General features: G+C 32.7%; 1 protein-coding gene across 5 annotated transcripts in view; it reads right to left on the minus strand.

Moving 5' to 3' along the window:
• The window catches only part of PCDH9 (protocadherin 9), a 911,081-nt gene that overhangs the window by 883,880 nt on the left and 6,261 nt on the right, over positions 1 to 20,940 (minus strand). The window lies entirely within an intron of this gene.

Here is a 20,940-nt window from a genome sequence, read left to right on the forward strand (position 1 = left end):
ACATTCACACTAAATAAGACATACCAGTCTTTTGACCATTCTCTCACAATGTTAGAAACTACATAATAAGAACTTCTAATATCCTTTAATTGTTTCTTAATTTTTGAAATTAGATAAATATAAACAAGGTTTCATAAGCTGCAATTATTCTTAAATTGGCTAACAAATTTATTGAAAGCTTAAAGACAATCATTTAATTTTATCTGCATCTTGAACTCCATCATTATAGTTAATAGACTTTGTAGTTCTGTTTTAATGCCGTCATGTATATAAAAAAACTCATTTACAATCATCTTAAATACAGCATACTTAAGTTGGTGATATCTCTCTTTTCAAAATTATCATCTTAAATTTGGTATATTCTTGACCCTTTTGGCTTTAAAATCACTATTTCAAGAGGTAACAAAAAAAAATGCTTTAAAAAATACTGTAATTTACTAGAATACCATTGCCTAAGTGAGCTGGGTCTGTAAAGGTGATACCAAATAAGTCATTTTAATATTGCTGTAGTTTACTTTTGCTAATTCTTGCATAGCTTTTAAACACATTTTGTAGTTAAATGATAAAATGCATGCAATTAAAGAAAAGAGGTCTACCTCTTCCACTGAATAGATATGAGAAAATCACATTGTAAAAACCTAAAGATTAACACTCCTATCATAAATTATGTATAAATATGTGTAAGAGCTTACCAAATTAAAGTCTAAGAACAGAAATTTTATTAAAGCACCTCTATGGAAATAACCAATTTGCAATAATGACAGTCAAGTTTTCAGATAACTTGGAAAAAAAACCACAGTCTTAGTAGCAGAAAATATTGCCATAAATATGATATGATAGGTAAACTTTGTAGAAGAGAAAAAAATAAATAGTAGGCATTAGGGCAGCTCGACATATTGGGGTTAAAACATCTTATTAAAACTTCAAAAAGGCATGGAAAAAATATTTTCCCCTCAGAGATATTTCATAAAGTAAAATGAGTATGATTACATATAAGGTTGGTTATGTATATTTATTTTTGCATCTAATCCGTTTTTCTTATTGTGGATATGCACTAAGCACAATTTTTCTCTAAACAGTTTTAAGAGATAAAAGTGGCCACAATTTTTGGATAAAATCATACACTGCACACAGTACTGGCTTACTCAGTTGAATAACTTCTCCTTATTTGTGAAAAATGATGTACGTATTTGATGAGAAAAATTATTATGCCAGCTTTAGCTAGATAGTTGTTTTCCACTTCTCTTTTCATTCATTTTCTTGAAATTCTAAAGGTACAAAGGCTAGGAGCTGATGCTCATTTGCCTTGTCTACTACATCACCGCAGAAAAATCATTACAGAATTTTCATTCACTTGCATAATGTTGTCCAGTTCCATTAATCCTCTCATGTCATTCCTCAACTGCCTAGAATTGATGTATATTAATCCATAATTGTGGAGGTAGAAAACAAAGTGCATGCTGAAAAGCTTCTGCTTTCCTCAAGGCAGAAATTTCCAATGCTCAGACTATTTAATTCGGCTCTTGCAATGTCCATTTGGATCCAGTCTGCCTGCCTGTCACACTCATAACCAATAGGCATAATGTCACTACAAATTATCACCAACATCCAGAATGTCAATGCAAAATTAACTTTCTTTTTCACAAAACCTTGAATGTTAGTCCCTGGATAAAGGAAAACCCCAGCTATATTTTAAGTCATCTAGAAAGCTAATTCAACACATCATGTTAGGCCACTGTATTCATGTCTGTAATGACAGAGTTTGGTTTTCAAATCCCAACTGGGAATTCTATCAGAAGACTGTAAACCTATAGTGAAACCAAAACAATTTGGCACTCTTCCATGAAAATCTGCTAAAAAGAGATTACTTAAAGTGTTTGCTTTTACGTTTTGTCTAATTAAATATGAATTCCATTGAAAAGAGTATCTATTTTTTTTAAAAAATGCTTCTCTAAACATGACTCTTTAAACAAATGTACAGACAAAAACTTCCTCATATCCTCACCACAAATTGATGCCTATCTTTGCATACGCCACTGAGCTAAAAGTAAACCTGCCTGCATGTCTTTGAGTTCATGTCTAAGAATTATGCATTTCCAATATATTATCTTAATATTTTAACAAAGGAAACCCTGCTGCTCTAGTTTATTGACAAATTAACAGGTGATTTTAACTTTCACATCAATGATCTAAAATATTCCCTTCCCAATTTCTTATTGTCTGGTGAAGAACATAAACTCCACCTTCAGTCAACATGTTGAATACTGCTTTTTAATTAGAGTAATTGGAATATTTATGCTTACTATACTAATCAGTAAGGGACTTCAAGAAAAAGCTGCTGCCTGAAAATAGCTCTCAAACCAAGCTTTGGAAAATAAATGAGTTCTCGCAATAAAAATGCAAGGTTCAGAATTCTAAGTGTTTGTAATTGAAAGTCAGTCTGCTTGTCTCATACCAAGAAACTCTTTTTGAACACACAAATCTTTTTTATTTTCTAGGAATATTACGGAATGTATGTTCTAAATAAGAACTGTATTCATGAAAGTGATTCCATCATCCATATGCACTACACACAGTGGACAAAAAGGGTAGCATATCATTCCGAGAATCAATTTCCTTTGCCAAACACAATATGGAAAGCTGTGCATCCATAACTCTCTATTTCATTTTAACCTTTAAATGGACCTCCAATTACAACTGTAAAATTCTCACCTAGACATTTTATCAATATACATCCATTATAATAATCCATGATAAACAAATTTAATTTTACTATATAGCTGAAATGGCTCTCTCCAGTTCTCAGTTTTAAGGGGAATCATGAGAATTCAACATGCGGTTGATGAATTTTATTTTATTTTATTTTTTTAGACAGGGTCTTGCTCTAGTGCCAAGGCGTCACCACGCCTGGATATTTTTTGTATTTTTTGTAGAGATGGGGTCTCGCTGTGTTGTCTAGGCAGCTCTCAAACTCCTGAACTCAAGTGATCCATCTGTCTCGGCCTCACAAAGTGCTGGGATTAAAGGTGTAAGCCACCACACTGGCATTTACAAAATATTGTTAAAGTTTTTTGTTTGTTTGTTTGTTTGTTTGTTTTGAGACAGAGTCTCACTCTGTAGCCCAGGCTGGAGTGCAGTGGCATGATCTTGGCTCACTGCAAGCTCCGCCTCCTGGGTTCAAGCGATTCTTCTGCCTCAGCCTCCCGAGTAGCTGGGAATACAGGTGTGCATCACCACGCCCAACTAATTTTTGTATTTTTAGTAGAGACAGGGTTTCACCATATTAGCCAGGCTGGTCTCGAACTCCTGACCTCATGATCTGCCCGCCTCCCAGTGTGCTGGGATTACAGGTGTGAGCCACCACGCCCGGCTGATATTGTTAAAGTCTTAAACAAGGAAGATATTAAGCAGCTCGTAATATGGTATATTTGTAAAACTGTAGAGAATAACTGAATAATTTTGTAGCTGTGGGTGATGAAAGTGGAAAACCTACTCTAGGAAAAGGCTAAAATTGTATAAATAGTATTAAAATATTATTATATGCATGTTTCTAAGTAGATATGAAGATATATTCTCCCAGTGCATTACAGGTAAGTTGAGGGAGGGCCCATACTGATCTTAGCTGGCAAATTTGTGCAGAGATGCCTGGTGGTTGCTTCTGAACCAGTCAGGCGCAGGGGCTGGAATAAAGATTTAAAAAGTAAAAAGAAAGGAAAGCATCATTCCAGTCAAGTAGTCTAGGACTGAGATACACTTGTTATCATTAGAGTTTGACTTTCCCCTCTTCTAGATCTTTTCTTATCTGATATGAGGCATTGTATGAAATAAGAATAATCACAAAACTCTGCTTTGAGATGAGCAAATTTAAATTAATGACTAAAATTCACTGTTTGTGAAAAATATCTAGAATCCTACTGCCTAAAAGATACAAATGCTAATTTCTACTTTTCACATATACTGTCTGTGAATGTTCATTGTAAACTGTAAAGTATCTCCCCATGTCTTGGGAATAGTTCTATCATAATGCTATGGGCTCAGTGGCAAAATTTGTATAATAATGAAGCAAAAAAAAAAAAAGAAGATTAAATTAGACTTTCGTGATCTTTTTTTTTTTTAAGCTTTAAACAAATTTCTTTTTGGCAAAATTTACTTTTGCTGATTAACTACAAGTTTATGTTTTGTATAAAAGTTCCATGATAGAGACAGTATTAATTAGCAGCTAAGAGAGTGCAGTGTCTAAGACTGCTAGGGTTGGAACCGTAAACTATTCTCCCCTGACTAGAACTGTGACCTGAAGCAAATCATTCAACTTCTCCTCAGCTGTAAAATACAGTCAATAATAATAGTATCCGCCTCAAAAAGTAGTTGGTTCTATTTGAGTTAATAAACGTAAAGTGCTGAGAGGAACTTCAGGCACACGGAGTACTCAATAAATATCAGTTATTATCATTATCTGGTGTTTGACATCTACTTTCAAGGCTTTCCAAACTGAGTTTCTAGAAATCAAAAGATAATGGTACCAAGGTGAACGCCGTGATCTTCTCAAATATCTTCCAAAGCCTCAAATATCTTCCACTTTTCCTGTGAAATTGTTAGCTATTTAGCTGAAATTAACTGTGGATTATTTTGGCCAGTTAGTTTTACACATGTTTAAAAGCATGTTCACATTTTTAGTAATAAAGCTATGACTAATCATGTCAATGCAATCAATAATTAGTTTCAATGCCAATAGCAAACCATTGAGATTAATGAATTGATTACTTTTTATTATTAGCTTTTTCCCTACATAGACTACTCTAACACCACAAAGGTTATGTAATATTGCTTTTGTTCAAATTCCTAATGAATTTATTCTTTTTTGAGGCAAAATATTGGAAAGCACAGTCTATACCAGTTTATTAATCTACAAGCATCCAATTCCAAATCAAATTCCAGTGACACCATCTCTTTGTACTTTTACAATAGAGAACTGATTCGATTAATTAAATAGCTGTAATTCACACTGTATTGTCCCTGGAATGCTCACTCTGACAATGCTCTATGAACTCACAGAATTTTCTTTATCTGTCCATCTTCTAACCTTGCCAGATACTGCTAATATTTCATTAATCAATCAATGCCCTAAATAGCTAATGTGTGTCATATGCAAAAATCCTTGCGTGTTCATTTGACACAAACCATTTTTTTGTTTTACTTTCATATTCCTTAAAATTTCCTGTCAGAGGCATCATCAACATTAAAAAATTGATGGGCTTTATCTTTAGTGGCCTCCAAATGACCATATATTTGTTGGATGAATAATTAGAAAGCATATCATGTTCAGAGAGCCATATGGTTATTCCCCAATGACATATTAATGTCACTTAGTATTAATAATATTTATGTCACTTTTTTCCTATGTGTGCAAAATCTCCATAATAAACAATTTTGACCAAAAATTAGATTCTCGCAATTTTTGATTAGGAAACAATTAGGCTGACATAGGCAGTGATTAAAACATTTGGCACTACAGAAAAGTATTTCTCATATTTTCTTTACTGCTATAAGTAAATTTACTACTGTCACTAGAAATAAGAAAGAATTGGATGAAAAAATGTAAGTACATTTGCTGTTGGTCATGTTTGAATATGACACAAAAGCAGCAGGAGCTGTCAATACAGAAGGCTTTACTAGAACATAGATCTCTGATACGAGTAGTTGGAGGAATATCCATAGAAAAAAGCAAAGGGCTTGGGATACACAATCTGTATTTAGAATAGCACCATGTTTGCTGCCACTGTTTGTGATGTTGACATTGCCACCTCTCTGATTTTATGTTGAAGTTGGTCATTACAGACAACAAACACTGATGATTACTAAACAAACTTTATTTTAACTTTAGGTGAAACTTTAGATTGTGTAAGTATTATATATCTTTCCTACCTCTTAGTATTGGCTATAACATCTGCTCTTCTATTAGGGAAACACTCATATCTTCCCCTGAAAAACACTGGAGTATTGTTCTGAAAGCCAACACAATGTATTACAAGAGCAGAATTGACTGAATTCCCAGTACTTGAGTCCTGCAACTAAGCCATTACACAGAATGCCTCACCTTAGCACCACATATTTCAGATATGTCATTGGCACACTTGGAGGACCATAACATAAGAAGAACAATTCCTTAAGAATGTATATTCTTTCTGTGATTTGTTTACCACATTTATATTTTAACCCCTCTTCAAAATTGGAAGTGTTTAGAACATTTTAAGGAAGGCATTCAGGGTGTGAGCATTAAAGAAACTGCTTAATATGATTAACAATTGTCTTGCATCCAAAATGTGGCATTTCTGGAACTATTTAATACATCTCCTCCATCGATGTCAACTTTCCAAACTTGCAAAGTGACTCCTAGACTGATCCACCTACAGTGTAAAATAGTCTCTTTATCATATCTCTAACAAAAACACCAAAAGAATTTGGTCTTCCTAAACTTGTTAGAAGATGAAAGGGTATAATGCAGTAAGTAGTAATAAATGCAAGCAAATTGAGTTATTAGACAAGTAAGTATTCCTAAACTGCTGTTCAAGATTCAGAACCATCCTGTGGGTTCTTATTTCTGCAGTGTTCTGAAGAAAATGTGTTAGATTCATTGATGGCAAAACCATTTTTATTTTATGTCCATGTAACCAAATAACACTTTTTTTTACATTAATATGGTATATTTGAGTGCTATTTCATGTAATTTGCAGTTTGGTTTTTCTAATCCCAAAGCTGATTTTCCTTCAGCATGAGATTGACAATTTCTTTAATTTAACATCACTTTTACTTTGAATGAAGAAACTGCCTATAAAATCAGTGGGCACCATTTGATCAAATTAGCTTTTCTAAGACTTGTCCTGATAACTAACATTATCAGTCAAAATTACCACTGTTTGATATTTTTATTATATTTACACATTATTGCAAAACTATGAGTAATTCTCCAACATTAACAAAAGTTGAAATATGCTAAAGTCACCTTAATGTGTTACTATAGACAATAAAATCAAACATTATAAGAGTAATATTACTGATAAAAATATGGCAGCTACATAATGATTTTAAGTTCACGGTTTTCCAATCAAACAATAAATGCCAACAATCTGCTCAAGGTTTTGTAGTTCTGTTTTTTGATTTCTAATTCAAGAGAAAAAAGTTAATTTTCTAGTTCAGAAGGGGAAAATTAATCACATAGAAACCTCAAAAAAGACAGAGGCAATACTGTGTTATCAACACTAATGCAAGAGAGTGATAACATAGATCATACAAACAATGGGAATATTGCAAATCATTCATTGTCAGGAGAGACTGAACCATGTGATTTATTTTGTAATTGTTTTTCTTGAGCCAATGGTAACACTGATGTGCACTATTTGAACACATATCAAACTGATAATAGAAAAAGTAGGCCAGATGGATGTTGGGTGGCAAGAGAAAACCTGCCAAGGAGTAACGTTTCCCTAAGTAATTAACAAAAGCTGTAGTTCAATTTTTAATAATAGAAATAAAAAAATGTTTGAGTCCAATTATCTAATTTTCAGAGGAGAAAACTGAATTCTCAAGATGCTAAGTGTAATTCTAGCAAAGTATAAATGGTTTTGAATAGACATTATTATAGCCCAAAAGAGAGAAAATAATGTATTCTACACTTTTTAAAATGGGAAAATTTAAGTACTGATTTTAATAACCACTACTGTTTTATTTTATATGGTAATGCATTGCATAGTCACTTACAAAAATCAGAATAAGCAAGGAATTGAAACTATGTAAAAACACCAAGTTAATTGTCACTGTGAAAAGTGGTGAGAATGCCACATTTTTGATTTTATGTAGAAATTGGTTACTACAGACAGAGCAACTATCATGTGACTTCTATACCAACCTTTATTTAAATGTCTGTATCTTCCTAAGCTTAATATATCCTGTTGCTTGGTTCTAAATTAGTTTACCAAACTGTTCATATTTTCATAGTATTAAGAAGTGATTTACATATAGTTTTTTTGGTTGGTCATATCAACCCAATAATAATTTCTAAAATAATTTTAACCAATAATATTTAATTAACAAGTGTTAATACACATTTGATTCCTGAGGTCTACATATTTTAGCAGGTTTCGATTTTGTAGTTCATTTAAATTATAGTAATTACTTGGTGATAGTTGCCTAAGCCTAAGCATCCACAGAACAGTTGGAAAGATCCTTTTAGAGTTAGGCACCAGCTTGATGGTTATCACAGAAGTCTAATTGCAATTAAAATAGTACGTTTTCTGGCAATAAAGATTTATCTCCTAAAATATGTTTGTACAAGAATGTGCAGGTGAGGCATTATATGCATTATTTTTTAAAATATGAATTTTTGGCTTAAATATAATTTTGAAATATGGGGATGACCTGCCTATATAAACATTTATCCATATGTAAGTTAGTGTTTTAGAAATAACTGACTTAAAAAAACATAGTCTGCCTTGCCTGTAATATAAAGCCCAATTATGACGTTTTCTTCTATGATGAAAGAAAACCAAATTTTCAGGATATGTATGTTTCTTAATTTAGGAAAACATATATATATATAATAAAGGTCTCTTGTTTTCAACATTTATATCATTGCATTGGTTCCTTGAAGTACTGTGATAAATATTCATAAGAAAATGGACTTGCTAAAATCAGAACCATCTGGAGGCAAAAGTCAATTAAAGCAAACACTTATTCCAGTCAGAGTTTAATATCTATGTTCCATATCTATGTTAAACATGTCCTTTCAATGGACGAAGCTAAAACATTTTTTCAAAATATCATGACTTGAAATAGCCCTTTCAAAATGGATGCCTCTACAAGTGAAATTCCATTTTCAGAGAACCACTACTTTAGCTTGGGTTGTCATTCAACATTATTAATGTGTGCCATGTTTTCAAAGTAATTTTTAATATAGCAAATATGCTAATCTCATGTGGTAAAAAAAAGAAGTTTTATTTGCTACTATATTTTATTAACACCTTTGCCTGTAGAAGGAGTGTGATTTTAAGAATGAAAAAGTACGTTTCCCTCCAAATTAACCAAAGGATAAATTTAAACCTGGCATTCTTATAATTAGAGTAATAGATCTTAGAATCTTATTACCCCATTGAAAGATCAAGTCTCCAGCAGTAGTTAAAAAAAAACGTGAGAGAGACTTTAAAAAATATATTTCAAGGAAATGATGACATCTATTTAAAATTGAGAGCGAACTCATATTTTTTTTAATAAGGAAATTCCCAGGAAAAAAAAGTATTGTGCTTAAAATTTAATGGAATATTTTAAACCAAAGACAATTTTTTTATCTTAAAAAAAAATTCCCATTGTCTAATGCTGTTCCTGGATCATAACAGTTATTTATTAGATGTGTGTTGAATAACAGAATTAATACAAAATTTAAATAAGTCTAGCTGTGTATCTGTCCGTGGATCATATGACAAGGTCTTTGGCAGCAGAAAATTTCACAGCTAAATGTCAGATACTTTTGAAAGCATGAAAATTTAAAACTATAGAATATAATTCTGGAATAAGCATTGGTATCCATTAGGGAAAATAGAATATGGTTCAGTAGTCTAGTGATAAGTTTGGATATCATCTCATTGTTAGACTTACCTCAAAGTAAGTGTTCAGCAGGCAGAAAAAGTTCTTCAGGGAACCCATTCACATAGGGAAAGATGTGAAAGGTACAGTCCAGGAAATGTAAATGTCTTCATAGAATAAGTAGTTGTTCATTATCTGAACTGGAATTTACAAAGACTTTCTAGGACAGTTACCTCTCCATTATAAAAGCTAATAGAAGGCCGGACGCGGTGGCTCACCACTGTAATCCCAGCACTTTGGGAGGCTGAGGTGGACAGATCACGAGGTCAGGAGATCGAGACCATCCTGGCTAACACGGTGAAACCCCGTCTCTACTAAAAATATAAAAAATTAGCCAGGCGTGTTGGTGGGTGCCCGTAGTCCCAGCTACTTGGGAGACTGAGGCAGGAGAATGGCGTGAACCCGGGAGGCAGAGCTTGCAGTGAGCCGAGATCGCGCCACTGCACTCCATCCTGGACGACAGAGAGACTCCGTCTCAAAAAAAAAAAAAAAAAAAATGCTAATAGAGGAAACGACTGATATGAAAAACGTAAAATAGTAGGCTTCTGAATATACATTTAGCTGTATATAATAAATATATAGCTTCATATAGTATACATGTATACATAATACCATGAGAATGCTAAATATTTCAAATAAAACAATGAATCCAAATCCTTAAAGCCTGATTTTAACCATTTAAAATGTGTTTAACATTTTGCCTGATTAGATCCATGTCTGCCTATGTGGTGGGATTAAATAGAATTTACCAAACACGTACTATATGCCATGCTACAATCCTTGTAACAACCCTAAGAGGTCTGATATTCAAGATAATATCCACACTATGTCCCTGCCCTGTTCGGTATCCCAGTGCTATAAAATGGATATCACATCTTAGCATAAAACAAGCAGAAGCCTAAAGAAAATCACACCAGTTTTCCAGGTTTTATATGTCTGATTAAGCTTTCTAAGCGCAAAGAATGAGTATTTTTATTTTGAGTTTGTTTTGTTTTAAATTCTTTCCTTCTTATGAAATCACCTTCTTATATAAAACTAGAACTAAACCAAAAGACCAATCCAAAAACAATTATATTGCACTGAGAGGGTGGTTAAGTTCAACAAGAAGTTCTATATTTAATTTATTCAATCAAAATCACAATAAAGCCAATTGAAATTTGACTATATCTACCTCTTATTTAGTTGATAAAGTTAATTGAACTAGTAACAAATCTCCACTACATCTGCTCCAAATACAAATCAGTAACTTTATCGTGATGGTTTCAGCTGTTCCAACAAAAGGAGATGATTTTGGCCCCAGGATACTATCGAAAGGTATTTTTGGGGTACTATCATAGTGTGTAATTTTTTATTTGTTGTGTCTCATTTATGTTATTATGTCACTCACATACTCAAACCTTACAAACTTGTATATTCAGACATGAAAAACTTACTTATAAAATGAATATAGGTTAAATTAAGAAAAATAGTAAAAGCTGTTGGTGATTATGCTTCTACCATGAATTCGATGAATCTCAGAAATATGATCCATATACTTTCAGGCATTTTAGCTAGTTTGATTACACCATGGATGCCATTACTTCAACAGGGATGCTTTCCAGTCTATGGAATAATTGGAAGCAAGAACCAGCAGGTTTCAAATGATTCCAGCTGTGTTAAGTACTGACTGTGAAACAGATTCTCTCTTATATGTGATTTTGTAATAGGAGTGATGTATACGGTGAAAATTCCCAGACGGGTGGAGCTTCTGGGTAATCTATGGGGAAGTAAATTCATTACAAACACTAAAAGAAACAGAATAATTTTAAAACATGACATGCAAATGAAATAGGTAAAATACTCAAAATGAAAGACGAAGCAATTATACAAATGTGAAACAACAGGGATTAAGATAAAAAACAACATCAAATATGCTATATTGAGATACTGTTATGAAGATCAACTTTTCAAAAGTCCTAAATAATCCGAAACCAGATAGTGTTTTAACACAATAGCAGATTAACACAGGTGACTCGTGAAAAAGATAGATAGAACTCAGATTCAAGAAAACAACCAAAAACAAAATCAAGAAAGCATTCACTAAATGAATGGGTAAACCTCTGTCAATAGCAAGCTGGTATTCTTGGACGGGAGGTAGAAAAACAGGTAACATTTTCTGAGTGTCTGACTATTGCAGGCCAGATATATATATATATATATATTCACTTAATCTCAGGACAACTTTATATGGATTCGGCATGATTACACCCATTTTGCAGACAAGGAAAGCAAGGACTAGTGCATTCAAATGATGTGCCCAGTGTCACAGTCTTTACGTAGTAGTTCACCAAGTCAGTTTTTCTTACTCCCAATATCAAATTAGTTCTCTAGTCTCCATTTCTTCAGTCAGAAAAAGAATTAAATAGGCCAAATAATCCCAAAGGTGCATTGGAGACTTGAGAATGTGTAACTATTCTGTGAGTTCTATTAGACACCAAATTTATCTTTCTAAAATTAATATAGTAGCTAGACACTGCATTAATCACTATTCAGTTATTATTTTGCTTCTTTTTATAGAATTTATACTTGATTCTGGCATACTGTCTGGATGGCTCAAAAGTCTATTAAGAAAACTTTAATGTGATACTGTATTTTTCTTACAAACATGTATCTCTGTCAAGCACCTATCAAAGTACATATATTGATCATTATGTTTAGAAGTAATAAATCCATGATCTAGGTACTGAAAGGTTTAAATAAAAGGTTGGGGTGAAGAGGCTTGGAAGTGAAGGAATCTGATCCTGTTTATTTAGCTCACCTCTTGCCTTCTCATTATTTCCTAATATGAAAAACCATGATATGGTGGGCAGACATCATGATATGTCCAAAATTACAGAGAAAATGGGACCCACAGACATTGCTAAGTGACGGAAGAATGTATTTTGAACATAAATGATGTCTTTCTTGAATGATTGTTGTAAAGATTAAATCAGTGGAAAATATTATATATAAAAAATATAATTTCAAGACCACTGATCTTCAGGTTACATCAAAATTTACTGAATGCCTACTAAGTTCACTCTTTTCAGCACTGCTGTGGGTTCAGTGTTAGAAATACAAAGGTAAGTAAGACACAGTCTCTTACTTTGAGGAACTTTCTTATATTCTCTAAGATTATTATGCTTTAAGTAATGGCATACCAGTATTTTGTTTTACTGAGTTGCCATTTGAGACCAAAAAGATCATCAGGAACCAGGGTCATGTTAGGAACAATCCTGAAATACTCCTGGGTTGACACAGTATCAGCTGGAGAGGATGCACAGTCCCTGCGAATAACAGATGGTCCTGCAAGAATAGTTTAAACCCTAAGGAGTGTTGCTGCCAGTATCATACAGAAGTCAATAACCCTTAGCTAAAGCAGAATTTAATTGTCTAAAACAGAGACGTTAGGTGTCAAGAAGCTTTTATTTAATAATTATCATGCTTAAAAATCAATCAATGAATTCAACATATTTTGCTACCACTGCATGGCAGAAAATCTTGCCATTTAAGACCAAGAATGAAAATGAGTTTATGTCATACTAAAATATCCTAAAAATTGTGTCAATTTTTGCTATGGTGTAATGCAATTTTGATACCTATTTAAGTTTTGAGGCAAAAAATGATGATTTTGTATAAATTCTACCATCTCTTTTATGCTGGAAATTTGAATGGGTTGAGAATGCATTGAAATATTATTACTCTATATAGCTAAATCTAACATTATTCCTTAACTTGGAAAAAGGCATCAGTAAGAAAAACTCAATTCAAAAAACAGCAAAGGAAAATATATTATCTGAGACCATAAGTCAGAATAAATATGAATTTACTATTTCTAGTAAGAAAGGACACATCATAGATTTTATTTCACACTTTATGGTTGTCTTAAGCAACATATATATATATATATGGAGATATATATATATATATGGAAACATATATATATGGAGAAGATTATGCAGAAATAATTTTACATCACTTTAAAATCCATCAAGAAACTAAGAAATCAGATGTATTAACAACATACATGAACATAGTCCACCTAGTGAATGACAAGAAATGGAGCAAAGAAAAGTAGCCAGTCCAGGTGTGTTCCCAGCTGACACACAGAAGGAAGGCTATTGTAATTCCAGACATCCAATGTGAAAATTGGTTCAATGACATGAATATATGACACGGAGGGTATCAACTCACAACTCAGAACTCACTACATTTTGTCTCCATTTGTCATTTGCACCTTTACAAAAAGTTTCCTGCGGAATCCTATGTTGCTGTGTATTTGAAAGTCCTCAGCATGCAGCTGCTATCACACAGAGGCACAGATTGGTTGCATCCACCAAATCCAAAAAACCACCAGTATTTTTCTTTCCAGAAAATGTCTACTATAGAACTACTACTGTCAGCAGAAGACATTCTCCTTCTATAAAAGATACAGCTTCATTTCATAAGTCCTTCTGTGTTTCCATTCTTTTCTTTATTGAGGTTTGTTTAATGAGAAAAAAAAAACCTAATTCACTGAATTGCAGTTGCTATTATCTTGCACAAAAACTGTTTTCTTTTCTAAATCAGTCATCTATTATGACTCTCACAGGCCCCTGTGCCTACTGTGGGCTGCATATGGATTGCACACTTTTTCTAATAGGTGAAAATATAGGATTTATAAAATCATTTTAAAATATGCATGGCTATTTGCTCCAATTTATATCTAACAGGGCTAGTCAAAGACATTAAGCATTAAAGAACTGCAAGGGATTTTACTGAACATTGTCATGAAGGTAAATATATTGAAATCCATGTATGTCTAGAACAAAATGCTGTGCTACAAATACACACCATATTTACAAATGCAGCAAAGATGAATTCTAAAAATACAGTTTGAGAAATGATTCAATAGCAATTCCTGTGAGGATGGAAGCATTCACTTGGTACCCAGGCCTCTTCATTATGGTAATGCTATATAGTCCTATAGACACCTAGGGTGTTAATCTGATTTATGTTCAGAAGAGAGTCTGCACACAGAATTGAGAGTTTCTTCTTAGGGGAAATAAAGGCCAGATCATGGGCATCAGAGATACCACAAGGAAGTACAAGCAAGCCTGCCTCATCTATCTTGAATAATTAGAATCATCAAACAGCAAATCAGTCCATTGTAAGGCATGTATTTTGAGATTTTTATTCTTTCAGTCACATCCAGTGTTTCTGCATTTGGAAAAAATAGGCAAGACTAATTCCCTAGGCTATAAGTCACTCTAATGTGGAGGGAAATGTGTTAGCTAGTTGTATTACAAAGCCTTTACTTCATATTTAATAGGCACCTGCAATACCAGCATTATACAAAGCTCTCTACTTTGCAAATCTTTAAAACCCCACTTAATTTTCAGCACTGATTTCCTGCAATCTAAGAGCTTATGAAGGGTTCACTGTGTTCATACAGATCTATGCAAAATGTGCCAGAGCTTCCCTGTCTGTGATGGCATTCATTTGGAGGTGAATCCCAAATTTCTATCACTGGCATGCTTATTTCTGACTAAAATAAATATTCTCAGAATGAAAGCTGAAGATTAAGAGGACAAAAAAGGAGGCAAAGTAACTAGCACTGGGAGAGATATATGCAAATATCAGCTCAATGACAATTCTTCATACCATTTACAATAGAAGCTTAAAGATCTAAATACTCTGCAATCCATTAGCTCCTCAATATCCTGAAAGGGATTAGAGTGTTTCTTAATCAACTGCTAACAGGCTGAAAAAGGCCCAGAGAGTGGATATTAACAAAGCAGTGTAATACTCAAACGCAGAGATGGTTGGATAGAGAGACAAACTATAGAAGAATGTTAAAATACAAGATATTAACAAACATGATAAAATTGATCACATTTCCATTCTTTCCTACAGCCCACACAATTAAAAATCCACATAAATTACTAAGTGGTGAAGCTGCACATAGCAGACTCCTTTCAAGAACAGATAAGTTCATTTCATATATTTTCTCAAGGATCTGGAATAATTAGTATAAAATGATAGAAAGAATCAATCAAATATTCCTCAAAGACTGTGCTTGACTGTGCTTCTATCTTTGCCATTCTTAGCTGCACAGGTGGTCTCAAGCCCATCATTTTAAACGTGATATGTGCTTATGGCACTCTAATCAATCAAACTGTAAAAGATCAAGGGAAAATATTTTCATATGCCATTTAAATAATGAATAAATATGTAAAAACAGATCCCTAATGAATGACTTTGAGTTCTGCATTTCTTATATTTATATGCTATGCCTCAGAAAACTCTACTGATTCTGCCACTATTCTTGTCTATCAGAGACAAACTGTCTATACGACAAAAATATAAATGAGAAAGACTAAAATATGGATTGTTTTTCCACTTTATTTCTGTATCACTCTTTACTGTTAAAAAAGGACAGTTGTTTGACTTATTTAGGAATTTGAAAATTTAATGAGTCTTGGCTTACACAAAAAAAGAATATAAATCAAAAGCAAAATGTCAATCATGGTAATAAATCTTTTTTGTTCTATGTTTCTGATGACTGACAGCCCAATAGGTTTGTATCAAACAAAGGCAAAAAGCATGTGTTCCTTTCTAAATGAAATGTTTGACAGATTTGACAGTTTTCTTAAATAACAACCAATGAAATCTTAAACAACAGAGTACATCTCCTTATGTACATGAGAGATCCTATTTCTACATTTGTCTTTAATTCTGTAGTATATTGTAGATTTGGGGGTCACTGACTATGTCAAAGGCTATAAGACATTAGCATTATTACTTACGCAAGAGTCTGACTTCTATGCCTCTTCCTGACTTGCATTTCCAAATTTTCACTAATACCTGGCCTGTGATTAGAGTCATATTTTAACAAATCTGATATAAATTTTAGGGTCCTTATATGTAATAAATTCTGGAAAAAATATTAAATGTGAAGTTCGGTGTCAAAAAGGCCAAACCTTTAAAAATCTGAATTAACTAATTTGTACTTTCCAACTCAGTGAAATATATAAGATATTAAATGATTTACTAATATTAAGAGAGTAATTTCTAGTTATAATAAAGAATTGCCTCCAAGAAAACACCAAACTAAATTCAAAGAAAGCTTGCACCAAGGATTTTAAGTCAAAGTAGTAAACAATCCACTGGATTTCCAGTTTTATTATGTTTTTAACTATATACAAGCTAAGAGTTCACCTTTTACAAAGTCAAACTGACAAGTATTGTAAAAGAGCAATACAGACATCTGACTTGGCCCTGAAACCCTGTAAACACCCAGACTGGTAGAGTGGGACCAAGGCTACAACTGTAACTTTCAGCATTTGGTGGATTTCTGCATTCCCCCAACCAAAAAAAAAAAAAAAAAAAAAGAAATAAAAACAATCTAAACACACAACAAAAATTGTTGTGGAAATAAGATTACAGAAAACAAAATGATTTAAAGGTGTCATTTTCATACCTCAGTACTGTAGTGTAAAATTATGTAATACGAAAAAGGATGCATTACAATGCCATATCTAATAATATAATTTATAGATATTTTACATACATCAATATGAAAATGAAACCTCAAGGTTCAATATAAATCATAGTTAATTATGAGAAAATTTGATTTTAGATTTGAGGCTTTTCTGTAAGTCTAAATTCCCTCTATTTTACTATTTCACATATTTTAATTTAATGTATGAAATCATAAGAAGATAAATGATAGCTTGCAATTATTTAAATAATAAGAATATGTTTACACCATAAGAATGTAACATGTTATTATAAGTACAATATTTTCAAAGTAATTTCAATGATACCAAAGCCTGTCCTGTCTCACCATAAGGATGACTGATCTGAAACTAAGGAGAACATTAATGTTCCTTGTTTCTATATCTAGAATTAATGGCAACAAAAAACTAATAATAAGATTCTGCTTAAGGTCATTAGCAATGGAAGGCCAAAATGCATCTCGAATTTTATAGCTTAGGAATATCAAGATGGAAAGAAAAATAGTCAAATATTCATCTTACAAACCCAACTGGAAAGACAGCCAGTTTGAATGGATGGCCTATCCTCATTTCAAAATCCCGTGTTAATATCCAAGGGCTCTGGGTATCTTCTACCTCATACGTATGAAAACTGACTTCATGACCGTAGGGCACTTAGCTAAAGAACCATAGAAATAAAAATCACAACTGATAACATTTTAAAAATGATTTGCATTTGGGGGATCAATTGTCACCCGTGTTCAAGTGTCACTATATATATATATCTATTCCAAAATTTAATAATGGAAAATATCTTAAAGATTTTGGCTAGCCTCACATTAGTTAACATTTGCTCCCTTCACTTTCAATTGCATTTTTTTCCTTGCTGTTCTATATATCAATTCTATGACTGCCTTCTGCATTTTATACAATATAATAACATTTCAGTAGTGGTTGTAGTAGATTATTCAAAAATGAAAAGTAATCATAAATGTAATATAGTATCTCTAAATGGTTTGGAATAGAAGAAATCCCCTTTACACTGTAAAAATACACGTATACACTTAAGTACAGCATGCATACACATTTTCAGTGTATACATTCCTCAATATATAGACAAATATATATGAGCAAATACTCTAGATTGTGAAAAGTCGGGATGTTTAAAGCTCTAAAATGAGTATTTCCTTTAGAAAATTAAATGACTGTTTACCCAGAACCAAAGTCTAGTGCAACTCTTACAGACTGTTTTACTACTTGAAGAAGTTGTCAAATGTAAATGGGTGACTATTTCTTTTACTTTAACATTTTCATTTATCTTCCCTCTTCCCACCCCCAAAAAAGCACACAGGGGCCAAGAAAATTAATTCCCCAAATGCTGTCAACTGGGTTGGGAAACAGCAATAAACAGCTTACTGTAAAGCCTCCAGCTACAATAAAACAGCTGTCAATAAGTGGGCTGAGGGTTGGGCTGTGCAAAAACAGGTTCTCTGGATATGATAATATGAGAGGGAAAGAGGCGGACACTTCCTGTTTCAATATGCTGAGGTAGTGGTTCTCAAAGTGTTGGCCCTGGACTAGCAGCATCAGTATCACCTAGGAACTTGTTAGCAATGTATATTTTCAGTCCTGACCCCAGTGGTACGAAATCAGAGCCTCTGGGGTAGAACCCAACAATCCATGTTTTAAGTAGTGCTCCAAAGGATCCCAGACATTCCACAGGGAGAATCAGTATCATATTTTAAAACAATATCTGTCAACAAAACTGTTTTTCTTTTACGCAAATATACCAATGAATTTTATCATTGAAACCCTTATTGGAATGGATAATGTCGTTTTCATCCTCTTAACCTTTTGGCGGTGAACTTTGTTGTTGTTTTTTTACAAATAAATACCAAGGCATGATCTTTTGCCACAAAAAAAAAAAAAGGTAAATTCTTAACCTATAAAGGCTAATGGCACTTCCAAAAATTTGTAAGAAATAATCTGTGAAAAATTTAGTGACACATGAAAGCTTTATAAAATAGAGTGAATGAGGAATATGATTTACAGTGTTTCCTACGTTCTTTGCAGGTTAACACAAGGGAAAACAGCAAGGGGAAAAACATCGGACGATATACGAATTGATGTACCACAAACAAATTCATGATGAAAACATCAGACGTTATGTTTTCATTATACACACAGTATAAATGAGTGAAATTTAAGTTTGGTAACCTTTTAACCAAGAATCTTGCATTTTACCCACATATCAATTAATAGCATAAAATGAAAAGATGGTGTGAGCAATAGTCCTCACACAACTAAAATCTTCAACAGATTGTATTTTTTTAAATAAATTCATTTGAAAGTTTTTGTAGTAAGAAATGTTACTCTTTCAAAATTGTGTAGCTTCAGGAGCACATTTTATATAAAAGCCACTAGTTAAAAAAGTTTTTACTTTTTAGCTTAACTAGAACATCTGCAGATAGCAATCACACAGTTCAGTGAAAACAAATTTTTAAAGGGTAGTATATATTTGATGTTCATTCATAGGAAATATGCTTCTTTTACACACAAAAATGTACATATTACTTTGTATATCACTACCACTTCTCCACTGGCTTCTATCTCTTTTCTCCAACATCACACTATTTCTTTTTCAGCATGAAAACTTTTAAAAGGTGTAAGCAAAGCCATTTTAATAGCGCTTTATCATAATAGTGAATTACCTAGTTCCATATGAACATTGGAATACCCATAGGAGAACTGCAAAGTGACACATGGTCACAAGGAATTTCTAAAATGCACTTTAGTTCCAGTTAGAGAATTACTCAGTATCCTATTTGAAAGATTACATCATACAAACAAAGAATTTTATGACTAAGCCTCAACAAAAGATCTTTTGCATACTTTGCTGAAATGCACTTAACATTTATGTCACTACACTATATATAGGTTCAACTTTTGGGGAGGTCAGAAAACGTGATTCTATACATCAATGCTACTATCACCACGCATAGACAGAAAAAAAGATGATGCTGGAAGTATATCAGCACATTTCTTTGGAAAGAAAATGTCGGATTTTACATGAAAAATTTTAAGTCATATTAGTTTCTCAACATAATTATGCATATCATAAAATACCATGTGTATTGTGAGTAACCTTCACAACAGAAGTAAATAATTAAAAAATTTTTCTTTCTGTTCATTAAAAGAGCAACTTTTTAATCAAACTCATTTAGTTTCCTAAATTACTTTTCTTATCATAGTTAACTATTTAACTTTTAAAAACCTTTACTAAGCCTGAACATTTTTTAAATTTTAAAACATCAACCTCTTTTCAAATGCTAACAAAGTTAACACAAAAATTAAGTCGTTCCAACTTTGACTTATATGTAATAATCTCATAGTCTCCTTTAAAATTCTATACTGATTAAAGTCCTTTCTTCCTGTGTATTTAAGCTCTAAATATTTGTACTTTTAAAACGCTCTACTGTTTAATATTTTACTTTAAGAATGGAGATTTTAGTTGTATGGTAATATGTATTATACTTGATGTTCTAGGAGTATCTGTGTGACTCATTGTCAAAATTACTCTTATAAATATTTTATTACCATGAAGCCTTAAGTCATTCCAGAGCAATAAATGACAGTTGGTAAGGGGGAAACTGTTTCAATAAAACATCCTACTTCACCCCACCCTCAGAAAATGAAAACTCTTGATTCTCCAAAGACTAATCAATGATAATTGTCGATACTGTTCTGCAAATTAATTTTGCTTTACTTGATTTTCTAAAATCTATGTGTTCCTTATTTATAAACAAGTACA

The sequence above is a fragment of the Nomascus leucogenys genome, chromosome 5, assembly GCF_006542625.1.
Source record: "Nomascus leucogenys isolate Asia chromosome 5, Asia_NLE_v1, whole genome shotgun sequence".
Taxonomy (NCBI): Eukaryota; Metazoa; Chordata; class Mammalia; order Primates; family Hylobatidae; genus Nomascus; species Nomascus leucogenys.